This window comes from Gorilla gorilla, chromosome 19, assembly GCF_029281585.2.
Source record: "Gorilla gorilla gorilla isolate KB3781 chromosome 19, NHGRI_mGorGor1-v2.1_pri, whole genome shotgun sequence".
Lineage (NCBI taxonomy): Eukaryota > Metazoa > Chordata > Mammalia > Primates > Hominidae > Gorilla > Gorilla gorilla.
The window spans coordinates 67,860,235-67,883,906 of NC_073243.2; positions in this window are offsets into that span (position 1 = coordinate 67,860,235).

The following is a 23,672-nucleotide window of genomic DNA, read 5'->3' on the forward strand; positions in this document are numbered from 1 at the left end:
TACACAGTTAGAAAAATGTCTTCTATAATCTCAACCATATCACCACTACCCTATTACACCATCTCTGAATCCTTTTCATCTCTTCCTTGATGCCCTCCACAAGTCATTTTAAAGAGCAATTAGGCTTTGTGAGCTGATTGGCATTGAGCAGAGAAAAAGTTTTTTACAAGTCTGCTTCCAAACATAATAGAACAGAAGAATTTGTTTCTAAACTTGCTCACCATTTTATGTTTCATCATGATCCCAAGAATTTTGTTGGTATGAATTTAATTATTTTTTAAATTAAAAAAATTCATTGGTTAAGGAAACCATGAATGTCTTAGTTCTGGTCTAACCCTCTTAATTAACTTTATAGCAAATATGCATTTGTCTTCCACTTATCTCCAGAATTTAATGTAATGGTCTAAAACTGGAAAGACTAAATGACCACAAATAGAAACTTGGGATTAGGTAAATTAAGTCATTCAGTCTGACCATCTTCCCAAATGATAATAATTTAAGTGGACAAAAAACAATCTGACAAACCTGTATCTTTAAGCAGATTTTACAAACCAGTGCAGAAAATAAGAAATAAAGTAGGATTTGGGGCGGGAAGGGAGAAGACCTCACTGAAATAATGGTATGAAATGAGAGATGTTGCAATCCTCTTAAAATAACTATAACCTATAAATTTACAAGGTTCTCTTTAAAGGTTAGGAAATTCAACGAGGCAAATAATTTTTCCAAGAAGGAAGCAATAGTGATGTGATGGATATCATGCAATATTTCTTTAAAAAGAAACAAACAAACAAAACATTCTTATAAATAAAACAACGTATCACTTCAAAATCAAATATCTTATGGCTTCAGAAAGAAAACACTAAAAAATATTATTATTCTCAAATTAAATATACTTTTCTTAATAAAAAGTACCCATGTTGAAGTAGTTTCAACTCTTAGTTTCTTGATCATTTTATTTGGATTAATAAATAACAATCTGAATGAATGTTATCTAAATAGTTATTTAACAAAACAGTCAAGGGGACAATAAATTTCAATGTGCCTATAATTTTGACAGCACAGATGAACACTCACGCTGCTAAGTTGTGGGGCCATTGCTCTAACATAAAATGTACTGCGAAGAACTCACCAACTAAAAGCAAAAACAATGAAATTAAGCTAAAATGGTCACTAAGGAAATCTTACTTATGTATACCCACATTTTACATAGTCTGTGTGTCTCAGGCCTTACCCACTAATAACTAAATTATAAAATATTGTGTCATTTTTCTAACTACATTGTCACAGCAGGACCTCCTACCAGACTTGTTGCTTTAAATTATTGGCCCCCTTATTGTGCTATAGAACTTTTCTCAAAGTTACCCAAGGGTATCTATCTACACTTTGCTTTCCCCCAAGGAAATATATAATATAATATAATATAATATAATATTATATTATATTATATTATACACATTATTATAATTATTATATAATATAATATAATTATATTATATTCAAATATAACTATTATATAATATATTATATTCTAATATAATATATAATATAATATAATATAATTATATTCTAGTATAATTATTATATAATATAATATAATATAATTATATTCTAATATAATTATTATATTATATAATATAATTATATTATATTCTAATATTATTATATTATATTCTAATATAATTGTTATATTATATAATATAATTATATTATATTCTAATATTATTATATTATATAATATAATTATATTATATTCTAATATTATTATATTATATAATATAATTATATTATATTCTAATATACTTATTATATTATATAATATAATTATATTATATTCTAATATACTTATTATATTATATAATATAATTATATTATATTCCAATATACTTATTATATTATATAATATAATTATATTATATTCCAATATACTTATTATATTATATAATATAATTATATTATATTCCAATATACTTATTATATTATATAATATAATTATATTATATTCTAATATAAAATTATATTATATTCTAATATAATTATTATATTCTAATTGTTATATAATATAATATAATTATATTGTATTCTAAAATAATTATTATATTACATGATATAATTGTATTCTAATATAATTATTATATTACATGATATAATTATATTATATTCTAATATAATTATCACGTTATATGATATAATTATATTATATTCTAATATAATTATCACATTATATGATATAAGTATATTCTAATATAATTATCACATTATATAATATAATTATATTATATTCTAATATACTTATCATATTATATAATGTAATTAGATTATATTCCAATATAATTATCTTATTATATAATATAATTAGATTATATTCCAATGTAATTATCATATTATATAATATAATTAGATTATATTCCAATATAATTATCATATTATATAATATGATTAGATTATATTCCAATATAATTATCATATTATATAATATGATTAGATTATATTCCAATATAATTATCATATTATATAATATGATTAGATTATATTCTAATATAATTATCATATTATATAATATGATTAGATTATATTCTAATATAATTATATTATATTAGAATATAATTATCATGTTATATAATTATATTATGTTGTAATATAATTATCATATTACATAATATAATTATATTATATTCTAATATAATATCATATTATATTCTAATATAATATCATATTATATTCTAATATAATATCATATTATATTCTAATATAATATCATATTATATAATATAATTATATTATATTTTAATATAATTATCATATAATATTTTTATATTATATTCTAATATGATTATTATATTATAAAATATAATTATATAGTTTTCTAATATAATTATTATATTATATAATATATTGTATTCTAATATAATTATATTATATTGTATTCTAATATAATTATATTATATTGTATTCTAATATAATTATATTATATTGTATTCTAATATAATTATATTATATTGTATTCTAATATAATTATATTATATTATATTCTAACATAATTATATTATATTATATTCTAATATAATTATATTATATTATAATTATATTATATTATAATATAATTATTATATAATATATTATATATCATAATATATAATATATAATATATAATATAATAATTATATAAAATTATAATTATATGTAATTATATAAAAGTATATATTATATAAAATATATAATATATAATAATATTATTGTATATATTATATCATATAGATATAATATATTATATAATTATATTATATTATTTATATATTATAATATAATATAATATATAGTAATAAGCTTAAAATGTTATGCCTTATAGTCAAATACCTCCTGGGTCAGTTTTAGACATTAGTGAACTCTTTTATCCTACAATTATATTCCCTAAAACCAAACTTTAAGGAGAAAAAAATAAATGTTATATTTGTAACATAAGTCTTTTTTTCCTTTTTTGCCTCCTGTATTACCTCTTCATTTGGATTACGCTGTAAGTCCTTCTGCAGGATCAGGGCTAACTGTTGGAATTAGTATACCAGTTAGGCTGGCATGAAATCATGTTTCACAGACTTGAAATGCTGGGTCATCCTAAATTTTCTTTATACCTATCAACCAGATCCAGGAAGTACCACGGCCAAGTCTCATCTCAGCATACGTACAGGCACAGAACCTGTACTCCTTCCATGTATGCTGGCTGGTTAGACTTTGGCTTTCATTTCCCTTCTATGGTGACTTCAGCTAGCATGCCTCTCGTTCCAACTTCCCTTATAAAACTGAACCCTTTGCACTGTGTTTAAATTTTCTTCTCTAGGGCTAGACCACCCCAGCAGATTTTCTTCTACCTTAGGGACATCTCAAATTGGCCATCTCCTATCGTACTTCTGAATATTTCCCCGTTCAATCATCTCTACCCCAACTAAGTGTAGTTCTGTGCTGCTCAGCCTCATAATCGTGCACTTCCTAGTCTTACTGATTACCGATATTGATGGACTTGCTCATTGAGCCTCTTGGCCTACTTGATTCCTCTAGATAAAACCTATCTCTGTTGGAAGAACATGAATCTTCCTGTCAAGTCTCCCAGCTTTTGTTTCCTTGCCTTGAGGAGTGATGCTCAAGAAGAAATAAAAACAATCACTTCAGAGAAAAAACTGAGGGAAAATGGGAGGAAGGGAGTGTATTAGAATGAATACCGGAATACTATGCAGCCATAAAAAAGGATGAGTTCATGTCCTTTGTAGGGACATGGATGAAGCTGGAAACCATCATTTTCAGCAAACTACCGCAAAGACAAAAAACCAAACACCGCATGTTCTCATTCAAATGTGGGAATTGAACAATGAGAACACTTGGACACAGGAAGGGGAACACCACACACCGAGGCCTGTCATGGGGTGGGGGAAGGGGGGTGGGATAGCATTAGGACATATACCTAATGTAAATGACGAGTTACTGGGTGCTGCACACCAACATGGAACATGTATACATATGTAACAAACCTGCACATTGTGCACATGTACCCTAGAACTTAAAGTATAATTAAAAAAAAGAATGACTACTTAACTGTTTCTCCTGTATTTTTCCTTAAAGTGAATAATTTTTAATATAAAGTCATTCTCTCTTCTCTAGTGCCTAGCTTATCTCAGAGTACTAAAGGGGTGAAGTGCTGATCAATATCTTTTCCAAAACCAAATAATACAGGGATTGCACCAGATATAGCACACCAGTAGGAAAATAGTTACCTGCCATGGGTAACTAAATAAAGAGAGAAAAAAATGCAACCTTCCTACAGAAAACCCCATGTATTTTGAGTTGTGAATACAATTTGTCTCTAGTAGGATAGGATTTATGAGTACTTGAATATCCCTCTGTTCAATCATCTCTAAAGTTTTTACTCAAGGGAAGTAAAAAGCATAAAAATAAAGACACCTGCATTCTTCCTAGTCCTACATCATCTGCAACACCTACAGACACATATATTTAGTAATATTTTTCTAATAAGTCTGCAAGTCTAAGTTTGGATAACCATACAGAGATTAATTTGGCTTAGAAGAGCTAATAAAAAAATCTGAGGCCATTTTTTATAGATCTTGCTTACTTAGAACTGATTTTGTCTACCTAATATAGATCTGGCAAGAGCAGAATTCAACAGAGCAGGGGGACAAAACTGGGAAAGTTCTGGGGAGTAATGCTCAACTAGAAATGAAAACAATCACTTCAGAGAAAAAAACTGAGGGAAAAAGGGAGGATGGGAGTATATGGGAATGATTACTTAACTGCTTTTCCTTTTTTTTTCTTAAAAAGTGATTAATTTTTAATAGAAAGTTATTCTCTCTTCTCTAATGCCTACCTTATCTTAGAGTGCTAAAGGGGTGAAGTGCTGATGGCTATCTTTTCTAAAGCCAAATAATGCAGGGATTACAGTAGATATAGCACACCATTAGGAAAAACATTACTACTTTCTCCAACACTGATAAACAAGGGATGTTTGGCATGTGTCCATATCCCAGCTTTGGGGCCCCAGAGAATAAATCTGATTGTGGTATCCTGAAACTCAACAGTCTACTTTGAAAGGAGAGAAAGAGATACGTGAATCAGGAGGGCAGCATGAAACCACTAGCTGGGTGTTAGTGAGAAGACAGAAATTAGAATCACAAAGTCTATAAAGCCCCATCCAGATTGTTTGTGGAGCTAGAGGTACCATCATTCCTAGACATTAAGCCACAGCAACCTGGTAGAAAAGCCAAAAAGCAATCACAACCTACAAAGGAGAGAAAAATGATATTGCCAAATAAAACCCTCTAAGGAGAAAACTGGCCCTACCTCTCAAATACCAGAGGAGTAGGGCAGGGAATGGGGTTGGGAACACATTTTGTAAAAAGAAGCACATGCTCTCCAGGCCACTAGTCTAGCCTTGGGTGGAAGGGGTGCATGTGGAGGAGAGTGAGAGAAGGAAGCTTTCAGGCCAATGAGACAGCAAGAAGAGACTCCACAATTCTGCAGGCCCTGAAAGTAAGAAAGACATTATGAATCAAACTGGATGTCATTAAAAGGGCTCATTACATAACAGAAAATGCGTGGAGATTTCAGAGACTACAGAAGAAGTGCAAAAAAACACATAGTCCACATCTGTATCCTAGTGGATCAAGACTGCTAAACATTGTTACAGTAGTATTTATTGTTTATATATTATTATCAATAGATAAAAATATGACAAACCTCCAAAAGAATGCTTCTAGCCTCTACCCTTGTATACTCTCAAAAGAGTTTCAGAAAGGTGAGGGTCCCATCTATTCTAAAATGTCATTTAAAGGTAATCTTCTTCCTAAAGTTATTCTAATGTTTAATAACTCTATTTGCAGGGCACTTTCTTCACTAAAAGTTGAAGATCTTTTATAAACATTAAATGCACACGAGTCAGAATGGCTATTATCAAAAAGTCAAAAAAAAAAATACAGATGCTAGCGAGGTTGTGAACAAAAAGGAACACTTACACACTATTGGTGGGAGTGTAAATTAGCTCGGCCATTGTGGAAGACAGTGTGGCAATTCCTCAAAGACCTAAATACAGAAATGCCACTCAACCCAGCAATTCCATTACTGGGTATATGCCCAAAGGAATATAAATCATTGTATTATAAAGACACATGCACATGTATGTTCATTGCAGCACTCTTCACAATAGAAAAAACACGGAATCAACTTAAATGCTCATTAATAATAGATGGATAAAGAAAATGTGGTACATATACACCACAGAATACTATACAGCCATAAAAAAGAATGACATTATGTCCTTTGCAAGGACATGGATGGAGCTGGAGGCCATTATCCTTAGCAAGCTAATGCAGGGACAGAAAAGTAAATACCACATGCTGTCACTTATAAGTGGAAGATAAATGATGAGAACACATGGACACATAGAGGGGAACAAAACACACTGGCGCCTATTGGAGGGTGGGAGGAGGAAGAAGTCAGAAAATAACTAATGGGTACTAGGCTTAATACCTGGGTGATGAAACTTGTGTACAACAAACCCCGATGACACAAGTTTACCTATATAACAAACCTGCACTTGTACCCCTGAGCTTAAAATAGAAGTTAACAATAAAAATAAAATGCCTGTGTACTACTCCTAAGTAAACATAAAAATATTTGCTTTCCAATTCTAAAAGTGTAGGTCTTATTCCAGTTAACAATATGACTTTGGCTTCCAGTCTTTCACTCTAATCTACATAAGTGCAACGTAAAAATCGAAACATTTCATGTGGTCTTTCCTTCTGAGTAAATCCTTGAACATGTACTTTGTGACTACACCTTCAAAAGGCAAAAATAATGAAACAGGTCAATAAAAATTCAAGTAATTTCTAAATTGGTGCAACACAAAACTAACACATCAGTTCAGCAGAAATATTGATTAAATTGATTTTTCAAAAAGGTAACAGCATATTATAGCATCATGTATAAAAAGACACTGGGGATATCAGTTAAGACAGAATTAGGAGCTTGGAAGGTTGATAGGGTAAGTGGATTGTGGTTAAGAATTTGTCTGTCTTCTAACATTCATGGAATAAACTTATCTTACAAGAGATTGATATTTAACACTCTCAGGAACCATAATGATTTATAGTATGATAATGGAACAAAGTTAAAAGCATATGGGAAATTTGAAAGACAGTACCAAAGAAAACTGCCGCAGGAGACTAAATTTACAGCCTGGAAAATGATTTGCTATCACAACTGTCACTGCTTACGTAAAATTGTTTTTGTCAGTAGTTGGTCAACATAAAGATGTGCTGTCATCATTGCATAAAAATAAACACAGAGATCAGACCAACACCCAGTATTGCACTGGAAAAAGGAAGAGGGAAACCCTTGCCTGAGAAGAAAAAAAATGTCGCAATTTTCAATAGTGTCCTAAGCCAAATATTCATAAAAAGATCACTTGCCAAGGAAAAAATACTTTCCTAATTTGTTTCTTTTGTTGTGTTTTGCTTTGAATCTGAAAAGTTCTTTTTTGTTTTGTTTAAAGGGCAAATTCATAAATATTTACAGAGAGATCTTACTAAGCAGAAAAAGGGATTAGAAAATGTTTTTCAATGAATGCAACATTTCATGTAAATTGAATTATATAATCAATTTTATATTAAGGAGAAAAATTATAAATCACAAAATATAATCTATTTTGTGAGACAATATTTTAGATGATATGAGAAGTGAAGACAATCCAGTGTTTTGCTTTTGTTATGGTTCAAATTAAATTTAAGGAACATATTGGCACCTAACACAGTAAGCAATAATGTATGTATTAAACGTTACCAAGTAAAAACAGTACCTAATAGTTAATGTCTTCATTTGGAATTTTGAATTTAAACATATATTAAACATACTGATCACTATATACAATTCTTTATTACATAGTCTTATAAAATCTTTGATTTTCTATTTTCTTGTACATCTGAGATTACAGTAAAAGTTTTTCAGTTACAACCTCACAAACACAAAGATGAATTACATTTTGGTTTTATTCAGATAGTGATACTATGGAATTAAATTCAAAATGTAATTCAGTAAAGGCACATTTTTGTTTTATTGAAAAACAATGTGGTTTCTTAAGAAAAATACATTCACTATAGTCACTAAAAACCTCCTAGTACCAGCATCATCACAGAGACATTTAAATTTGTTGTTTCTAGTAGTCTTTTTCATTATTAAATACTAAATATGAGAGATGGGCTTTTAAAAAATTATTTGTAGATAGTTTACACTTAAATAGGCTTCATTCTCAAATTATAGAACTATTTAAACAAATACAGATAAAACATTATATGTTCCATTCTCTTAAACATTGTGTTCATTTCTCCTAGAAACTTTCATAGTCCTGGATATAAGTACCTACATGAAATTAACAAGGCCTTGATGCATCAAGAGTGAAAAGCTATGAATCATGTGATCCATCAAAGTGCAGATATAAATTGGGCATCAGATTTACTCTCTCACTCACATAAAATTTTAGACATAACATCTTCTAAGAAGGTGTGCATCTTTTTGGTCTTTGGCTTAATGATAAAATGACATCTCATGAAGTGCTTCACAAACCCAGTCAAGGAAAACAAAATAGGAAAAATACTTAAGAAAACAAGTCTCCTTTACGTTGCCTAAAGTCCTAAATTTACTTTCTGTAAAATAAGAAAATTAACACATCATCTTATGCCTATAGGCAAAAGGTGTTTGAAAAAATAGTTATCTATATTTTGTTTTTAAATTCTGAAAAAAAGTAAGTGGGAGAGAAAAACTGGCTACCAGTAATTGATTCATTCATCAAGTACTAATTGAGGCCTCTTTAGAAAATAAAAGTTATCATAGTATGTTATCTGTGTGTAAAGGGAGATGCAATAATGAAAAACGCTTACTCAGTGTACTTGATATCCAAGGAGATTATGTGTTCCCCCAAAAGCTGTAAAAACAACAATATCCGTAGTTGCTTTAAGAAATTCAGCATTAAGGTAATTATTGCAATAGTATAATGGGCATAAGAGTTTTCCCTGATATTTAGAAAACTCTGATAGCAATAAAAGCTATGAATTCCTCAAAATATCTCATAGTTTTTCTCCTTTCTCTAAAGTCCAGTAGGTAGTTAGAATTTTTTTCATCTATCTACTAGATCACTCTCTTTAATTGTGAGAAAGGTAAACCATGTGTTATGTGTCTAAATGTCAGTATTTATGGGAGAGAATAAGTAATTAAAAAATATATGCAATAACATCACCTTAAGGATTATATTATGATTAGAGTTAAGGTAATAAGATTAGAATTTATACACCTTTATTTGTAATTTTTATATAAATCCCAAACAACGTCTTTTAACAGAAGTTAAATATATATTTTTCTAGCTAGCCATCACTAGATAATAACTTCCATCTTGTGCTTAAAATTGTATTGAGTAATTGAAAAGCATATCTGTAATAGAACAAAGAATTTTTTTAATTAATGAAAATATGAGAGTTCTAAAAGACAGCATGATAATTTGAAAAAATAGAAACCTGGTGTCTTGGTCCATTTTGTGCTGCAATAACCAAATACCTGAGACTGGGTAATTTATACAAAAAAAAAGAAGAAGAAATCTTTGTTCCTTATAGTTCTGGAGTCTCAGATGTCCAAGATCAATGCACTGGCACCTGGTGAGGACCTTCTTCATGCATTATAACATGGTGGAAGACATTATATGGGGAGAGAGTGAGGGAAGAAACCTAGATTTATCCTTTCATAAGAAACTCACTCCTTCAATAATGAACTTGCTCTGACAATAAGGACATTAGAGCTAATCACCTCTTAATGGTCCCACCTCTCAATGCTATTCACTGGGGATTAAGTTTCCAATACATAAATTTGGGGGACGCATTCAAACCATAGCATTTCACCCCTGACCCCAAAATTCATGCCCTTCTCACATGCAAAATACATTCATTCCATCCCAATGACCCCAAAAGTTTTAACTTCTTCCAGCATCAACTCAAAAGTCCAAAGTCCAGAGTTTCATCTGAATCAGATATGGGTGAGACTCAAGATATGATTCATCCTGTACATACATACAAGATATGTATATGCTTCCAAATACAATGGTGGAACAAGCATAGGATAGACATTCCCATTCCAGGCCCCAAGTAAATTTAAAAGCTAACAGGGAAAACATTAAACCTTAAAGCTTCAGAATAATCTTTCACTCCATGTGAAAGATAATCATTCACTCCATGTGAAAGATAATCATTCACCTCATGTGAAAGATAATCATTCACCTCTCTGACACACTCAGGCAGGGGTTAAGCAGCCCCACCCCTATCCACCCCTATGGCTTTGCTGACCTCAGCTCACTTAGCACTCTTATGGTTGCCATCTCATGCCTACAGCTCTCCCATGTGGAAGTTTCATGCTGGTAGCTCTATAGTTCTTGAGTTTCAGGGGTGGCCCCACTTCCATGGCTCAACTAGTCATTATCCTACTGGGGATCCTCTCTGCAGTGGCTCCACCCCTGCAACAGATTTCTGCCTGGGCCCTCAGACTGTCCAATACATTTTTTTGATACCTAGGTAGAGGCTGCTATGGCCCCACAACTTGGACAGTCTGTCCATATGCAGAGCCAGCACTGTATGGGCATCACCAAGGCTTACTGCTTGCACTAGGAACACCTGGGTCTACTTGAGCTGTGGATGGGCCAGCTGAGGAACACTGCACTGGAATGTGGGGGAGTGAAGTGCCAAGGCAGCTCTTGTAGTAAGCCCATGGAATGTGCCCTGATCTCATCCTCTAAAATCAGTCTGCCCTCCTAGAGCTCTGGGCCTGTGATGGGCATGGCAGCCTTGAAGAACTTCAAAATGCCTTCAGGGTCATTCTCCTATTGTTTGATGAATAGCACCTAGCTCCCTTCTATCTACACTAATCTCTTTTGCAAACAGCTGCTTAGACCTACCCTTGGTTTGCTCTCTTAAAAATGCCTTTTCACTCTTTACATGACCAGGCTATTAATTTTCCAAATATTTTCACTCTGCTTAACTCTTAATTTCAATTCTATCTTTAAATCATTCCTTTCCTTTCATGTCTTTAAAAGACATGCCATTACTTTCAATGGCAAAAATCACAATTATTTTGCACCAACCTAATATGAGTGGTTAAAAGTACTCATACAGCTCCTTCAATATTTTGCTTAGGAATTTCCTCCACCAAATATTCTAGTTCATCACTATTATATTCTGCTTTCTGTAAAGCCCTTGGGCATGGACACAATGCAGCCAAGTTATTTACAACCTTTTAACAAAGATGACATTTAATCCAGTTTCCAATAAGACAGTCTTCATTTCCCTCTGAGACCTCATCAGAATGACCTTTCCTCTCCATATTTCTACCAAGATTCTGATCACAACCATTTAACAATCTCTAAAAAGATTCAGAGTTTCCCTACAGCTATACTCTTCTGAGTCCTCCCCAGAATTGTCCTTAAAGCTTCATTCATAGCCATCCAGGCTTTTTCTAGCCTGCTCCTCCAAATTTTTCTAGCCTCTGCCCATTATCCAAGTCCAAAACTGTTTTCTGCTTCCACATTTTCAGGTATTTGTTATAGCAACACCTCACTCATGACTAATTTTCACACTCAAACCATGGCACTTGGGAATTATTATTATTAACTCTAATTCTCTTACAAATTACTTTGTACAGTATTTTAATTTTTTTCTTAGATGTAAGGCAAATGTGTGTGTGTATATATATATATATATATATACACACACACACACATCAGCTTGATTAGTATGATTGTGTGAAAAATAATGAACTTTGTTCCCAATTATTTTAAAAGCAATTTAAAAGTGAGATGATAATTGCTTTGACTTGGATGATATTGACTGAAAACAAACATAAAGATAGAGAAGTTTCCATGTCCTGTAACATATACCCTCTAATGAGAAGTTCTAAAATACAAGTTTAAAGGCAGAAGTTGACAATGTACACATATACACATGTATACACACTGAATTTCTGTACCTAATTCCAGTAATATTTTCAATTGCCATTTCAAAATTCCTATCCATATTTATGATTTGCATCTTAGTATCAAACTCTGCCCCTGGCTATAAAGCCATTATTTTTATTGTCTTGGAAAGCATCCATGTGCAAGGAGAAAAACAAAATGTTATAATTTGTATTTATTTCCATTCTTCTTTCTAACCACTGCTTAAATTCAGAATTGTTCTCTATTTCCTTTTGCAGCCCTTTTCTTTTCTGGTCACAAGGATGTCATTAATTCAAAGAAATCCAAGAATCAAAGTGCTAATTAAATTTCCTTTCAGTGCTTTTAATTTCCAGAAAAAAGGTCATAATTGCTTTGAAAGTAACTCTCTATATAAAGAAATGAAAGTTGCAAACTTCAAATAGTATTAAAGAAATTATATATTAAATACAAATGAGCATTAAATAAGTTCCTCATTAAAAGGGGGGAAGGTGGCAAGGCAAAATGTTCAGGAATATCTGCTAAAAGAATTAAGAGTCAGGAGGAAATCCCACTACAGTCTCCTAGTTGGAGTGGGAAGGAATTCCCATCTTCCTACACTCTCCTAGAAAGGGTCCCTGGTGAGACACCATGAAAAATTATAAAACCCCCAGATATAATTACCTAGCAGTAATAATCTCTCTCTACAAAGACAGAGAAAAGAGAAAAAGAGAAAGTTCTCTATAAAAAGTAGAGAATTACTCCAGTACATAAGTGGGGAAAAGAAAGCTGAATAAAAACTGCCACTCTTAAAACACATCCACTTGAAAGAATCTTTTTTTTTCCATTTTTTCCTAATGCATATATCCCTACATAGTTTTTTTCTTCTATACTGCCAATGCTAGCAATTTTTATAGCCTGGTAGATCATTTTGCAGATAATTTCTATGTAATCTGATTTTCTTGTTTAGCAATATATTATGAACTTTTTCCTAGTAGACTAAAATAGTCATTTTCACTATTGTTAATAACACTATTTGAATATTTGGGGACATACAATCAGGGCTTTGAGGTAATATTCTTCTGAAAGTGACATAACAGGATCTGTTTCAGGACTTATGAACCATACTGACAAAATGATCTTACAAAACATTTTCCAATTTATATTTCTACATTTTAACTTCAAATTCTCCCATCTAAACATATCTTGAGATGGGAGTAAGTCTTGAGATCAACAAAATGAAAATACAAGCAAAAGGAAAAATAAAACCCTGAGGAGTTAGCACTGTTGAAATCAATAATGGTATTTCCCATTCCTGCCTATAGTTGCAGAAATACAACAATGCTGGAGTAGTACTTAACAGCAATAAATCTATTTTCACATGAAGGGGAAAAATTGTTTCATAATTAATTAAGATGTGAAATTTCTCCACTTTTCTTTTTTTTTTTTTACTTAACATATATATTTTAAAATAAATAACTGAATTATTTCAGTTAACAGAATAATTGATATCTTCTTATAGATTTCTGAGAGCAGTTTTGAAAGTCAGTGATTTTTATGTGAGGTGTATTTCAAGAACTCATTTTTTTCTTTGACTGCCTTTCTCTGATCTTTTATTATTATTATTATTATTATTACTATACTTTAAGTTTTAGGGTACGTGTGCACAACGTGCAGGTTTGTTACATATGTATACATGTGCCATGTTGGTGTGCTGCACCCATTAACTCGTCATTTAGCATTAGGTATATCTCCTAATGATATCCCTCCCCCCTATCCCCACCCCACAACAGCCCCCCGTGTGTGATATTCCACTTCCTGTGTCCATGTGTTCTCATTGTTCAGTTCCCAACTATGAGTGACAACATGTGGTGTTTGGTTTTTTGTCCTTGCCATAGATTGCTAAGAATGATGGTTTCCACCTTCATCCATGTCCCTACAAAGGACATGAACTTATCATTTTTTATGGCTGCATAGCATTCCATGGTGTATATGTGCCACATTTTCTTAATCCAGTCTATCACTGTTGGACATTTGGCTTGGTTCCAAGTCTTCGCTATTGTGAATAGTGCTGCAATAAACATATGTGTGCATGTGTCTTTATAGCAGCATGATTTATAATCCTTTGGGTATATACCCAGTAATGGGATGGCTAGGTCAAATGGTATTTCTAGTTCTAGATCCCTGAGGAATCGCCACACTGACTTCCACAATGGTTGAACTAGTTTACAGTCCCACCAACAGTGTAAAAGTGTTCCTATTTCTCCACATCCTCTCCAGCACCTGTTGTTTCCTGACTTTTTAATGATTGCCATTCTAACTAGTGTGAGATGGTATCTCATTGTGGTTTTGATTTGCATTTCTCTGATGGCCAGTGATGATGAGCATTTTTTTCATGTGTCTTTTGGCTGCATAAATGTCTTTTTTTGAGAAGTGTCTGTTCATATCCTTTGCCCACTTTTTGATGGGGTTGTTTGTTTTTTTCTTGTAAATTTGTTTTTGAGTTCATTGTAGATTCTGGATATTAGCCCTTTGTCAGATGAGTAGGTTGCAAAAATTTTCTCCCATGTTGTAGGTTGCCTGTTCACTCTGATGGTAGTTTCTTTTGCTGTGCAGAAGCTCTTTAGTTTAATTAGATCCCATTTGTCAATTTTGGCTTTGGTTGCCATTGCTTTTGGGGTTTTAGACATGAAGTCCTTGCCCATGCCTACGGCTGAATGGTATTGCCTAGGCTTTCTTCTAGTGTTTTTATGGTTTTAGATCTAACATGTAAGTCTTTAATCCATCTTGAATTAATTTTTGTATAAGGTGTAAGGAAGGGATCCAGTTTCAGCTTTCTACATATGGCTAGCCAGTTTTCCCAGCACCATTTATTAAATATGGAACCCTTTCCCCATTTCTTGTTTTTCTCAGGTTTGTCAAAGATGGGACAGTTGTAGATATGTGGCATTATTTCTGAAGGCTCTGTTCTGTTCCATTGGTCTATATCTCTGTTTTGGTACCAGTGCCATGCTGTTTTGGTTACTGTAGCCTTGTAGTATAGTTTGAAGTCAGGTAGCGTGATGCCAGCATCTTTGTTCTTTTGGCTTAGGATTGACTTGGCAATGTGGGCTCTTTTTTGGTTCCATATGTACTTTAAAGGAATTTTTTCCAATTCTGTGAAGAAAGTCATTGGTAGCTTGATGGGCATGGCATTGAATCTATAAATTACCTTGGGCAGTATGGCCGTTTTCATGATATTGATTCTTCCTACCCATGAGCATGGAATGTTCTTCCATTTGTTTGTATCCTCTTTTATTTCCTTGAGCAGTGGTTTGTAGTTCTTGAAGAGGTCCTTCACATCCCTTGTAAGTTGGATTCCTAGGTATTTTATTCTCTTAGAAGCAATTGTGAATGGGATTTTACTCATGATTTGGCTCTCTGTCTGTCTGTTATTGGTGTATAAGAATGCTTGTGATTTTTGCACATTGACTTTGTATCCTGAGACTTTGCTGAAGTTGCTTATCAGCTTAAGGAGATTTTGGGCTGAGACAATGGCATTTTCCAGATATACAATCTTGTCATCTGCAAACAGGGACAATTTGACTTCCTCTTTTCCTAATTGAATGCCCTTTATTTCCTTCTCCTGCCTGATTGCCCTGGCCAGAACTTCCAACACTATGTTGAATAGCAGTGGTGAGAGAGGGCATCCCTGTTTTGTGTCAGTTTTCAAAGGGAATGCTTACAGTATTTGTCCATTCAGTATGATATTGGCTGTGGGTTTGTCATAGATAGCTCTTATTATTTTGAGATACATTCCATCAATATCTAATTTATTGAGAGTTTTTAGCATGAAGGACTGTTGAATTTTGTCAAATGCCTTTTCTGCATCTATTGAGATAATCATGTGGTTTTTGTCTTTGGTTGTGTTTATATGCTGTATTATGTTTATTGATTTGCGTATGTTGAACCAGCCTTGCATCTCAGGGATGAAGCCCACTTGATCATGGTGGATAAGCTTTTTGATATGCTGCTGGATTCAGTTTGCCAGTATTTTATTGAGGATTATTGCATCAGTGTACATCAAGGAAATTGGTCTAAAATTCTCTTTCTTGGTTGTCAGGCTTTGGTATCAGGATAATGCTGGCCTCATAAAATGAGTTAGGGAGGATTCCCTCTCTTTCTATTGACTGGAATAGTTTCAGAAGTAATGGTACCAGCTCCTCCTTGTACCTCTGGTAGAATTCGGCTGTGAATCCATCTGGTCCTGGACATTTTTTGGTTGGTAAGCTATTAATTATTGCCTCAATTTCAGAGCCTGTTATTGGTCTATTCAGAGATTCAAACTTCTTCCTGGTTTAGTCTTGGGAGAGTGTATGTGTCAAGGAATTTATCCATTTCTTCTAGATTTTCTAGTTTATTAGCATAGTGGTGTTTATAGTATTCTCTGATGGTAGTTTGTATTTCTGTGGCATTGATGATGATATCCCCTTTGTCATTTTTTATTGCTTCTCTTTGATTCTTCTCTCTTTTCTTCTTTATTAGTCTTGCTAGTGGTCTATCAATTTTGTTGATTTTTTCAAAAAAAACCAGCTCCTGGATTCATTGATTTTTTGAAGGGTTTTTTGTGTCTCTACTTCCTTCATTTCTACTCTGATCTTAGTTATTTCTTGCCTTCTGCTAGCTTTTGAATTTGTTTGCTCTTGCTTCTCTAGTCCTTTTAATTGTGATGTCAGGGTGTCAATTTTAGATCTTTCCTGCTTTCTCTTGTGGGCATTTAGTGCTATAAATTTCCCTCTATACACTGCTTTGAATGTGTCCCAGAGATTCTGGTATGTTGTGTCTTTGTTCTCGTTGGTTTCAAAGAACATCTTTATTTCTGCCTTCGTTTCGTTATGTACCCAGTAGTCACTCAGGAGCAGGTTGTTCAGTTTCCACGTATTTGAGCAGTTTTGAATGAGTTTCTTAATCCTGAGTTCTAGTTTGATTGCACTGTGGTCTGAGAGACAGTTTGTTATAATTTCTGTTCTTTTACATTTGCTGAGGAGTGCTTTACTTCCAAGTATGTGGTCAATTTTGGAGTAGGTGTTGTGTGGTGCTGAAAAGAATGTATATTCTGTTGATTTGGGGTGGAGAGTTCTGTAGATGTCTATTAGGTCCGCTTGGTGCAGAGCCGAGTTCAATTCCTGGATACCCTTGCTAACTTTCTGTCTCATTGATCTGTCTGATGTTGACAGTGGGGTGTTAAAGTCTCCCATTATTATTGTGTGGGAGTCTAAGTCTCTTTGTACATCACTAAGGACTTGCTTTATGAATCTGGGTGCTCCTGTATTGGGTGCATATATATTTATGATAGTTAGTTCTTCTTGTTTATTGATCTCTTTACCATTATGTAATGGCCTTCTTTGTCTCTTTTGATCTTTGTTGTTTTAAAGTCTGTTTTATCTGAGACTAGGATGGCAACCCCTGCCTTTTTTTGTCTTCCATTTGCTTGATAGATCTTCCTCCATTCCTTTATTTTGAGCCTATGTGTGTCTCTGCACATGAGATGGGTTTCCTGAATACAGAACACTGATGGGTCTCGACTCTATCCAATTTGCCAGTCTGTGCCTTTCAATTGGAGCATTTAGCCGATTTACTTTTAAGGTTAGTATGTTATGTGTGCATTTGACCCTGTCATTATGATGTTAGCTGGTTATTTTGCTTGTTGTTTTATGCAGTTTCTTCCTAGCCTTGAGGGTCTTTACAATTTGGCATGTTTTTGCAGTGGATGGTACCGGTTGTTCCTTTCCATGTTTAGTGCTTCCTTCAGGAGCTCTTTTAGGGCAGGCCTGGTGGTGACAAAATCTCTCAGCATTTGCTTGTCTGTAAAGGATTTTATTTCTCCTTCACTTATGAAGCTTAGTTTGGCTGGATATGAAATTCTGGGTTGAAAATTCTTTTCTTTAAGAATGTTGAATATTGGCCCCCACTCTTTTCTGGCTTGTAGAGTTTCTGCCGAGAGATCAGCTGTTAGTCTGATGGGCTTCCCTTTGTGGGTAACCCCACCTTTCTCTCTGGCTGCCCTTAACATTTTTTCCTTCATTTCAGCTTTGGTGAATCTGACAATTATGTGTCTTGGAGTTGCTCTTCTTGAGGAGTATCTTTGTGACGTTCTCTGTGTTTCCTGAATTTGAATGTTGGCCTGCCTTGCTAGATTGGGGAAGTTCTCTGGGATAATATCCTGCAGTGTGTTTTCCAAGTTGGTTCCATTCTCCCTGTCACTTTCAGGTACACCAATGAGATGTAGATTTGGTCTTCTCACATAGTCCCATATTTCTTGGAGGCTTTGTTCATTTCTTTTTATTCTTTTTTCTCTAAACTTCTCTTCACACTTCATTTCATTCATTTTATATTCCTTTGCTGATACCCTTTCTTCCAGTTGATCGCATCAGTTTCTGAGCCTTGTGCATTCATCACGTAGTTCTCGTGCTGTGGTTTTCAGCTTCATCAGGTCCTTTAAGGACTTCTCTGCATTGGTTATTCTAGTTATCCATTTGTCTAATTTTTTTTCAAGGTTGTTAACTTCTTTGCCATTGGTTCGAACTTCCTTCTTTAGCTCGGAGTAGTTTGATCTTCTGAAGCCTTCCTCTCTCCACTTGTCAAAGTCATTCTCTGTACAGCTTTGTTCCATTGCTGGTGAGGAGCTGTGTTCCTTTGGAGGAGGAGAGGTGCTCTGATTTTTAGAGTTTCTGTTTTTTCTGCTCTGTTTTTTCCCCATCTTTGTGGTTTTATCTACCTTTGGTCTTTGATGATGGTGACGTACAGATGGGATTTTGGTGCGGATGTCCTTTCTGTTTGTTAGTTTTCCTTCTAACAGTCAGGACCCTCAGCTGCAGGTCTGTTGGGGTTTACTGGAGGTCCACTCCAGACCCTGTTTTCCTGGGTATCAGCAGCGGTGGCTGCAGAACAGTGGATATTGGTGAACCACAAATGCTGCTGTCTGATTGTTCCTCTGGAAATTTTGTCTCAGAGGAGTACCCGGCTGCATGCGGTGTCAGTCTGCCCCTACTGGGGTGGTGCCTCCCAGTTAGGCTGCTCAGGGTTCAGGGACCCACTTGAGGAGGCAGTCTGTCCATTCTCAGATCTCAAGCTGCATGCTGGGAGAACCGCTACTCTCTTCAAAGCTGTCAGACAGGGACCTTTAAGTCTGCTGAGGTTATTGCTGTCTTTTGTTTGTCTGTGCCCTGCCCTCAGAGGTGGAGCCTACAGAGGCAGGCAGGCCTCCTTGAGCTGCAGTGGGCTCCACCCAGTTTGAGCTTCCCGGCTGCTTTGTTTACATACCCAAGCCTGAGCAATGGCTTGTGCCCCTCCCCCAGCCTTGCTGCCACCTTGCAGGTCGATCTCAGACTGCTGTGCTAGCAATGAGTGAGGCTCTGTGGGTGTAGGACCGTCTGAGCCAGGTGCGGGATATAATCTCCTGGTGTGCTGTTTGTTAAGCCCATTGGAAAAGCGCAGTATTCAGGTGGGAGTGGCCTGATTTTCCAGGTGCTGTCTGTCACCCCTTTCTTTGACTAGGAAAGGGAATTCGTGACCCCTTGCACTTCCTGGGTGAGGCGATGCCTCGCCCTGCTTCGGCTCACGCATGGTGCACTGCACCCACTGTCTGGCACTCACCAGTGAGATGAACCTGGTACCTTGGTTGGAAATGCAGAAATCACCCGTCTTCTGCGTCGCTCAAGCTGGGAGCTGTAGACTGGAGCTCTTCCTATTCTGCCATCTTGGCTCCACCTCCAAAAGAATCTTTAAAAGTAATGAATAAAACTAGGGATCATGATTCTTTTTTTTTTTTTTTTTTTTTTTTGGAGACAGAGTTTCACTCTTGTTGCCCAGGCTGGAGTGCAATGGCACAAGTTCAGCTTGCTGCAACCTCTGCCTCCCAGGTTCAAGGAATTCTCCTGCCTCAGCCTCCTGAGTAGCTGCGATTACAGGTGCCCATCACCACACCCAGCTAATTTTTTTGTATTTTTAGTAGAGATGGGGTTTCACCATGTTGGCCAACCTTGTCTCAACCTCCTGGCCTCAGGTGTTCTGCCTTCCTCGGCCTCCCAAAGTGCTGGGATTATAGGCGTGAGTCACTGCACCCAGCCCTCATGATTCTTTAAGTCCCAAGGCTGAGAGAGAAAGTTAAAATTTTTATTTAAAATAAAAATTTTGAATAGGAAGCAGAGGTTTAGTAGGTATAAAGCATCCAGTTGTACCCAAATTTGTGCAAGTATTTAAATATTGCCAAGTTATACTAATAGTAACAATAATTATGCTTATCTACTACTAAACTGTTTCATTATCATTAGCAGAATTAATAGAACATGATGCAAATGTGTTCTATAGAACACTAGACCAGCAAGATATCCCATATGATAAAAATGGAAATGTGCCGCTCGGATCCTCTTTCAAGAAGGGACTTTTACCCAGCCCCAAAAGGTCCAGTTAGCTGTCAGCCTGTGGTTATTAATTTCTTCATGTCTGCTCCAGGTTTCATGCCAAGGTCATGCTCTTCTCAAGGTGGCATCAATCGATGGCTGAGCAAGAATGTAGTAAAAGGACACGGCCACTTACTACTCAACATGAAACACCTCTAAAACAAGCAATTTTCACTTCAGATTCTTCAGTGGGTTAGAAGACTGTCAGATCTACATTGCAATCTTATTTCCCTACTGTCAATATTATTTCTTCCCTTTTCCTGTCTTAGGTGTTAATCTCCAATAAATCTTTCCAATCCTAACTCTGGCTTAGCATCTGCTTCCCAGAGAATCTAATATAGTGGAATAATCAAAAGTCTTAAAAACCAGGTGGCAAAATAGAGTTTAGCAACTGTATCACTAACTCCCTGACTGACAATAAGGACCCATCCGAGGTGATATCATGCCACAGGTAGTCCCTGCCTCAAGACATTGGCCCAATGGCTAAACCTTGAAGAAATGTACCTGTGGAGAGGAGCACCCTGGCCATTGTGCTGTAATTCAGGTATTTGAAAATGTAATAGAAATGATGCATAGAAAGTCAATGAAATTCACTGATTGTTATTAACTTACACTTACCCCTAAAAGGAATTATGAAAAACTGAGGGCAGTTAACAATTGAAAACTAAATGTGAGGGCTATAGGGTCCTTTGGCAGATTATTAAAAAGCCCTTATTCCTCATTTTTCCTACTTTGGAAAGCAAGAAAAGCTAAAGACCAAATTCAGGATTTAGTAGGAAGAGTCTCCCAGTTTCAGAGAAAAATGAATGTTCAACTGATGCAGGTCTGAATGCTCAACTGACGCAAGATTAGGACCCTGCTTAGAAACACCTGGGACCCTAATGCATGAAATGATAACATGTGGGTGGATTCCTCCTACGATTTTTTTCCCCCAAACTACTCTTTTTTTTTTTTTCCTTTTTTTGAGACAGAGTCTTGCTCTGTTGCCCAGGCTGGAGTGCAGTGACATGATCTCAGCTCACTGCAACCTCCACCTCCCAGATTCAAGTGATTCTTCTGCCTCAGCCTCCTGAGTAGGTGGGAATACAGGTGCATACCACCATGCCCAGCTAATTTTTGTATTTTTAGTAGAGACAGAGTTTCGTCATATTGGCCAGGCTAGCCTCGAACTTCTGACCTCGTGATCTGCCCACCTCAGCCTCCCAAAGTGCTGGGATTACAGGCTTGAGCCACCACGCCCAGCCCAGACTACTCTTAAATTCAGAACATGCAAAGATGTCCTAGCCCTCCCTGTTAAGACTTAGCACTTCCCCAATCCAAGAATAGCCTGCAGAAGCCCCTACCCTGCAAAGCAACAGGAACCTCCACTCAGCACCCACCCTTACCTCCTTTATGCTAAATCATCAAAAAAGTAGGATTAAGTTGCAGCAATAATCCAGTCGGAAGTGCTGGACCTGATAAAAGAGGAATAGGAACTATATCCACAAAGACAAGAAAGAACTAGCCAGTATGTATTAGCAGAAACCAGAATAGTACCTATTGCCTGGGTTTAATGAGTGTTTGATAAGGGGGGCTGGATTACAGGACTAGATACATTGAATGCTAATTGGCTTAGAACACTGTCTCACAGTATATATTTAACACCCTGGAAAGTACTCTGAAAGATGGTGTCAGTTTGCAGCTAGGGTGGCTCCAATAAGCCTGGAGAAAGTAATAATTCACACTGAGAAAAACTGAAATGCTTGAATTGCCATAGCAGATGGTCGAGAAGGGAATTGGCCACAGAGCAAGACTCCATCTCAAAAAAAATAATAATAATAAGCTTAAGAAATCATGCATACTGGGGTGTCTATGATATGTAAGACCTGAGGAGATTATACATAACCCCATCATAAGATTCTATTCTATGTCACAAAAGATGCCCAGAGGGTACACAATTGAAGAAAGCCATCAAGAATATGAGAGGGACACTATCATTATTTAAAAGTTCATAATGGCTCTCCTCTGCAGATCAAAACTGATATAGAAAACACCATAACAGAATTTGTCTCATTGATAGCAATGAAGATAATGGGGCACTAAAGCAATAGAGGCCAGAAAAGGGTACTTAACCACCAGAAACCAGGGTTGCAATCAACATAAATGACAAAGTTAAAATGAATGGAGGACGAATGGGTAGAGAGAGGGAGATGGATACAGAGACACAGATATTAATTTTGCAACAAATGATCTTGAAAAAAATCAATATTCACATTCAGTTCCATCCAATGGAATATTACTCAACAAAGGAGGAAGGAACTACTGATACATACTACAATGTAGATAAGCATCAAAAGCATTAGGCTAAGTAAAAATATTCATATACATAAAAGTAAAAATAATAAAAGAAAATCAGCTGTTACCTCACACCATAAACAAAGGCTAACTCCAAATGGATCATACACTAAATGTAAAAGCAAAGTTATAAAACTTCTAGAAGAAGCTACAGAAGAAAATTGTTCTGCCCTTCAGCCTGACAGATACCTCAAAGGACACAACAGGGATGAACCATAAAATAACAAATTGATAAATTGTTCTGTATGAACCATAAAATAACAAATTGGTAAATTGTTCCTTATCAAAATTAAGATCTTTTGCTCCTCAAAATTTACCAAGAAAATGAAACGGCAATCCCAATAGCCTTGGATAAGGTATTTTTTAAATGTATCTGATTTTAAAAACACCTATCCAGAATA